Source organism: Nipponia nippon, unplaced genomic scaffold (assembly GCF_047370975.1).
Source record: "Nipponia nippon isolate SJK-2023a ecotype South Korea unplaced genomic scaffold, ASM4737097v1 scaffold_7, whole genome shotgun sequence".
NCBI classification, from domain to species: Eukaryota; Metazoa; Chordata; class Aves; order Pelecaniformes; family Threskiornithidae; genus Nipponia; species Nipponia nippon.
The window spans coordinates 13,848,721-13,855,327 of record NW_028262391.1 but is presented as its reverse complement, the minus strand read 5'-3'; the positions used below and the strand labels follow the sequence as shown (position 1 = coordinate 13,855,327).

General features: G+C 42.4%; 1 long non-coding RNA gene across 1 annotated transcript; it reads right to left on the bottom strand.

Moving 5' to 3' along the window:
• Positions 1 to 2,429: 2,429 nt before the first annotated feature.
• Positions 2,430 to 6,327, bottom strand: LOC148050831 (uncharacterized). Its single transcript, XR_015700787.1, has 3 exons — positions 6,198 to 6,327; positions 5,103 to 5,252; positions 2,430 to 3,170 (listed from the first exon to the last, which is right to left on the bottom strand). It is a non-coding gene; the product is annotated as an uncharacterized LOC148050831 (long non-coding RNA).
• Positions 6,328 to 6,607: the final 280 nt, after the last annotated feature.

Below are 6,607 nucleotides of genomic sequence, written 5' to 3'. Positions count from 1 at the left end.
CTTACATAAGCAAAACAAGAACGGTCAGGCTGGGACTGTCTACCTTTGTCCCTGCAGGCAGGACCCCACACCAGAACATCATGAGCCAAAGGCAAGAACCGGGTAACCTCCCTTTGGGCTGCAGGATTGCCTTACAGAGACCTGCTTTGCCCTCTAGTGACTATTAAGCATAAAACAGGAAATTTTGCACCAACTATTCCAATCAATAAAAAAATCAAGTCCTGCTGCATCTGCTGGCTAGCAGACAAGCAGTGGCGTTGTTCTGACTTTGTTTGGCCTAACTGAGAATATCCCTCTCCTGAGACAGCCTGGTCATCGCTCTGTCTGGAAGGCATGCAGGATGGGGCAAGGGAAGGAGATGCTATTCTGAAAAGTTGAGAACAGACACCCTAAATTGGGGAATGAATGTCCAAGTGAATTGCAAAGGAAAATCCTCCAGGGCTGATGCTATTTCTGGTCCGCACATGCCTTGGAACTGAAAAGAGGCTATCTGGGGGAAAAAGGAATGGATGAATAATGGAAGCAAAAAATAGTTGCTCTACATTCCTCTCCAAACCCATGTTGCCTACAAACCCTTTGGAAACAATTGACGATTCATCAGAACATGAGCTCATATTTTGTGATCTATGGGGCCATAGACTTTGTGATCTATGCTCTGTGTGACTATTAAAAGACCTCTTAGCTGGAAAAATAACAAAAAGGAAATGGAAAGGAAGCTCTTTGAAAACACTGTATAGAAACAAACTCTTTTCCTTTAAATGTAAGAATAAATACTACTATTTTAGATTCTGAAAGTGCTAGTCTGTCTTTGCTTTCTTGGTTTATCTGTAGCAAAAATATCTCTAAATTAGCAAATGTAGTTAGATTCCTTAGTATCACAAAAATGGAAAGAAATCAAATTTCCATTTGGAAATTCTCATACAAATTCCTGTGGTCAGAAAATAAGGTTATGATTGTGATGGAAAAATACTTTTTTTGTGTGTTTTTATACACAAATCAGCAACTTTATGGAAACTTATACTCAATCTAGAGATTTTGTTCAGTAAATATTCAGTATCTCAAATACTCCGACAAGAACATTAAAAAAGGCACTTTGAATACTAATATTCACTAAACCAAAAAACCCTTGGTTTAGTGGCCATAAATGAATTTTAACAGAAAACTTAAGCCCAGAAATATTCTTGGGTTTTGTGCAAAGATTAACAGATATATTCCAGGCAGACTGGAAGACATTCTCTCACACCACTAAGTAGACTCAGTAAAAATCAAAGTCTATCTCAACTAATTCATGAATAAAAGAGAGGCTGCATTAGATGACCTGCTCAGCTGTCTGTTTCAAAGCATATTTTTCATTTGGGTATTACAGCACCTACAATTGCACTTAAGAACTTAGTCTTAATTAGGATTTTCTGCAAATCAGTTTCACACACTGGGATACTGTTGGTAGAGGAGAAATGTTTGGCTCCAGTTGTTAAATCACTTAGACCTACTGCAGAAGGATTTGGAAGAAACTGGGAAAGACTCATACAAAGTCTGTAACCGTGTTTGGAACTGCTGCCTGGCTGTCAGCTCCATATCCATGCTGGATACCCAGAGCTTCACATCAGCATCTGTTTGTTTTTTTTTTTGTTAAGAATGTTCCTTTTCTGGGTTTTTCTGCACAGAAATCACTTTCACAGATTGTTTCCTGCTGGGTTTTTCTAGGCTACAGCTGGCCAAATTCTGCTGCACCATGTCTGTGCTGGGCTCTGCCATGGATTCAGTGGCTTCATTAATGCCAGCAGATGATTAAGAGCAGGATCATCTGATTTTTAGCTTTATGACTCCAAGAATAACTATTACTTGCAGTTCTCACTTCCCAAAAATGGGTTGTTCTACAAACTTTGTGCTCTTGTCTAAGGGCCCCCAGCAGCCACTAGATGGCATCAGGCAAGGCGAGTCGGAGGGGACTGGGCTTGGGCATGGCCCTGCGCTTGCCGAGTTTTAAAAACGGGTGGATACACCCAGAAGGTATCTGTAAGACACGGGCTGCTCTTCTATGGACAAATTCTGTTTACCTGCAATCACTGTCAACTACAGTGCATGTGGATGCCTATCCACGCCTAGCTTTAACATCCCCAAGGACTATAAACTAATGCAGACAGTCCTTCCAAAATCAGATCAGCCTGAAAATACTGATTGGTGAAAACAATGATTTTGAGGCTTTTAAAACTTTCTTTCTGTTTTTTTGACCCTTTAGAGACATAGGAGTGACTGTTCCATAACCCATAGCCAAGTGTTCAAGATCTTGCTTCTGATAATAACCAAGTGCTTCACAGGAAGGAAAACCACAGCAGCAGATGTTTGATAGTCTCTTGCACATTAGTTTGTTATTGCACATTGGTTTGCTACTGATCTTAGTAGCTTGTAACTGATTTAGACCTGGAAAACTAGAACTGAATCACTTGATTGTTATGGACCATGTTCCTTAGCTCTTCTTGACAGCTGCAAGAGGTAGAAAAACATCAGGAAAAGAAATGTGATCTTCTTTTCTGAATAGTGGCAGCTGATAGCCATCCCACAGAACAACTCAGGAATGCCAGGAAGCAATAGAAAGGGTAAATCAGAAGCAGTTCTCCTCTGAGTTTCCATATATGTATCTAAATGAGCTGGTTTCATGCCCATTTCATGTAGACATGTGTCCTCAGTGGCAAAAACATGAGTATTGCTAGGTAGTTCCAGCTCTGCAGAGCTGCAGGGTAGGCTCAGACACAGCTGAGGCAGCATGAGGCTCCCCTGGCTCCTTGGTGGGAGCTCCAGGGATGCCATTCTCCTTAACCTGGGGAACCCAGATAACACACAGAGAGGTTCAATCAAACACTGCTAAAATCTACCCAAGGCAGATATAACAGCACTAAAATTAACAAATGCATAAGACAGCACAAACTCCCATCAGAGTTGTCCACCTGCACCCAAGTACTGCTGACAAAGTCCCACAGTCCACAAAGGTTTTCCTTAGAGCAGACATGGACATCCCACCTGATTCTCCATCTCTGAAGGTTTCTTTGTGTCCCTTTGTCTATGAAGAGTCCCGAGAAGGCAGTGCTTTGGCCTGGCCATCCACAAGAAGGGAGGAAGAGGTGCAAGGGAAAGAGGAACAGGCTGTGACAAAAGATGCTACCAGCCTATTACTTCATGGGGAAAGAGAACAAACAAGGAAAAAAAAAACATGTCAAAGGTGAAGTACTCAAAATTAACCTTGTTCTATTTTTCACAAACAAGTAAATTCTAACAATGCAATTAAGATGGTTAATTGTATTAAGGGAATAGGTTACTCTGAAGGAGAATAATGGAAGAATGATTTAAAGAAATATCCAGACTTAAAAAAACCCCAAACTTATTCAAGCTGGCAAGGGCTGCTGAACTTCCCCCTAGAGTGAATTAGCTGAACTAAACCTCTGAACCATTAGTGATTACATTCAAGGAGGCAAAGGCGACAGCACAGGTCCCAAAGGAGTGGAAAAGGGCAAGTGTAATACTTACTTATCTTAAAAAGAGGGCAGAGAGGGGCTCTGGTGATTAGCCTTTCCAGGAGCCAGGAGTGATTCCCGAGCATCCCATCATTAGTACCAAATGGATAATGAAATAAGGACTTGCCACCAGGGATTTGATGAGAACAAGTGTGTCAAACCAATCTGAATTCCTTCAAAAGGTGAGTGACCTGATAGAGAAGGGGAAACAGATGTGTGTGTGATCCTAGCTTGAGAGCAGTAAGGATTTCAATGCTCTTTCCCTCTGCCATCTCATAAGTGAACTGAGGAATTATGCTAACCACCACTGACTCGCTGACACTGGTATCTGAGCAGCTGGGCAGGGAAGTGCTAATATTCCTGTCATTCCTCTAATAAATTTGCACCCGATCAGTGTCATTATATCAAGAGTATCTTCTGCTTTCTTACCTGTGTAAGCTCACTTCTCATGTCCTCACTGTAACAGGTGAGGCTGGAAGTTTTAGTACAGACCTTTAAAGATCAGCACCTGTGAGGCCACTGCAGACCATAAATGTAATCAAAAGAACTATATGAAGGTTGAGATAGTCCAGAACAAAAGCCTGGATCTCCCTCACAGTAATTTTTGTTCTTCAAACCTAGACATAGATTAAAAAAAAAAGTTTTCTAAATTCCCCATAGCTTTATTAGCATTTGAGCCAAAAGCCACCTAGGCTAAATATGCACTCTCACAGTGAAGTACTTTGTGAGCCAGATTCAATTTCTGTGCCCAGCCCTGTGGGTACATGCCCAGTGTCAGCCGAGGGGTAAGGCTCCTTCCCCTTCCATAGGCCATTGCGATGTTTTCTACAACACAGAGAGAGAAAATAATTATAATCTTGAACCACATTCCAGCTGGGGAGATCTGCTTTACCTGTCCCCAGCTTTTTGGGAGAAAGGTACCACGCCTTGGAGTGGTGCAGCATTTTCTGATCTTCTCTACCAGAGCTCACTTCAAATTGGGAGGCATCAGAAAACAGCTTGGCAGAGCCTGCTTGACAAGATTTGACATCTAAATTGAATGTCCAGGCCTCAAATTCCTAGGATTTGATTGCAAAGCCAGTAGGACTGTTTCTTGGTAACTTGTGGACTGTAGAACTGACTGCGTGCTCCTCCAGATAAGGGCTTCTTTGTGCAGCATTGTGTAACGGCTGCCACAGGGTTGATGTGGGCCAGGCCATAAATAACTTCTGCATAAATATTTTTAGCAAATACTTTCCGCTCTCTTGAGATACACTGGACAGTTTGAAGTGTGTGCATCTGCATGTGAAGTAGGTGGGGGAAGCTAGAAGAGCTCCCATCCTGAGCACAGAGCAAACATCACAGGACTCCTGATACGCATGTTAACACAATAGGAGCTGACGCCTCCATGCAAGAGTGTCCAGAGCAAGCAAGACATCTCAAAAGAGCTGCCTTATCAGAGTGGCAAGGTGTGTTGTCCTGTGGTAGAAACGTGAATGAGCCCAGTGCCCATGAGAGGTGGAAGCCAGCAGAAGTGCTCTAAGCAGGACGATTCACAGCCAAGCCCCATGCTACCATCCTCTCTGAAGGGCCCCCTGCCAGCCATCTACTGACCTTTCCAGTGTGTGATTAATGCAGAGGGAAGTGCAAACTGCTGGTTGTATATCCTATGAGGATAACCCGCCTTTTAGGCTACACCTGAAGGGCACTGTCTCACTCCATCTATAGAAAACACCACTAATCTCTGTAGATGATTGTCCAGCCCTGGAAATATAGCAAGAGTTAACAGAGAAGCACAGTTGCTAGAAGGCTCCAGCTACAAGGAAAAGAGTGAACCCTTCACCACTATATATGTAGCCATATACTAGGAGCCCAAACATCTCTAAAAATGCAGAACAACAACAACCACCACCTACTCACATTTCCCCCCCACACTCCCCAGGCACTTCAGAAAGGTGTGATACACTCCCAGTGTGTTCATCGGCCTGCACTAGCTACAGCCAATGGCACAGTGCAAAAGGTACAAAACTAGTTATGGATTTCACATGTATTTATCATTAGTGATTATTTGACTACTTCTGTGCAGAGCAAGTAATGAACACAGTGTCAGGCTTTTCCAAGATTCTGTGTGCATCTCTTCAGAACTAAATAGGCCAGCAGAGAAGGAGCAATAAATAGTTGGGTTGGGGGTGGAATCAAGAGAAAAAAAAAACGTGCTTTGGGTTGATCCAGACTGGGATTGTCCAGAATAGGCTGTGCATTGCAACAGCTAGTCTAGGGGAGCTTCATTAAAAGGGCTAACTTTACAACAACATGGACAGAAGGAGAGAGCACTAAAAACTATGAGGCTCATTAGTTAAAACATCCATTTGGCATGTAACAGGACATGAAGATACACAGGAGAGAGCAATCTTGTCTAGTCAGCTCTGTAAGTATTAGGAATCTGGACCCCCAAAACTCAAAGGAGCTCATATTGAAAGTCACAGGGAAACACGAGCACATTTGCCTTCAATTTTTCTATAGAGACAATGCAGAAGCTGTATTTCAACTGAACAAGCTAAGCTTAATAGACGCAAAATTAATCTCTCTGCTCTACAATGAAGTCTCTATGGAACCAGGGGCAATTATCTAGAGTAAGGTATCTGGAAGTACTTAGATATCCACCTCCCAGTGTTTTTTTCTTAAGGGAGATAATAAGTCATACTTTACCATTGTGATCTGTAGGAAAAATGATCTCTGATGACATCCACTTCCAAAGCAGGCATATGATGATATACCTCAACCCAACCCTGCTTCTCAGTCATTTCTGTGAGGGCTTGCTTGCCTAGCTATATTCCTCAGACACAGCTGATGTAATTAATAAGCATTGACTGATTAGTTAATGGGGTGAACCTTAAGGGAGTTGCTCGAGGCAGTAAAAGAGTTGCTGCAGGTGGGATTAGTTGCAAGGATTCTTCTTGCCATCTGCTAGCAATGTTACTTAATTATTTGGTGCTTTCTATCTTTCAAAAATGAAGGAAAATATTGATGTAACTGCTGTCTAGTATTAACCCTGTCTGCTCAGCTTTCTCAGCCAGGGATGAGAGATAGCAAGAGCTTCTAACTACCCCTAGTTATAA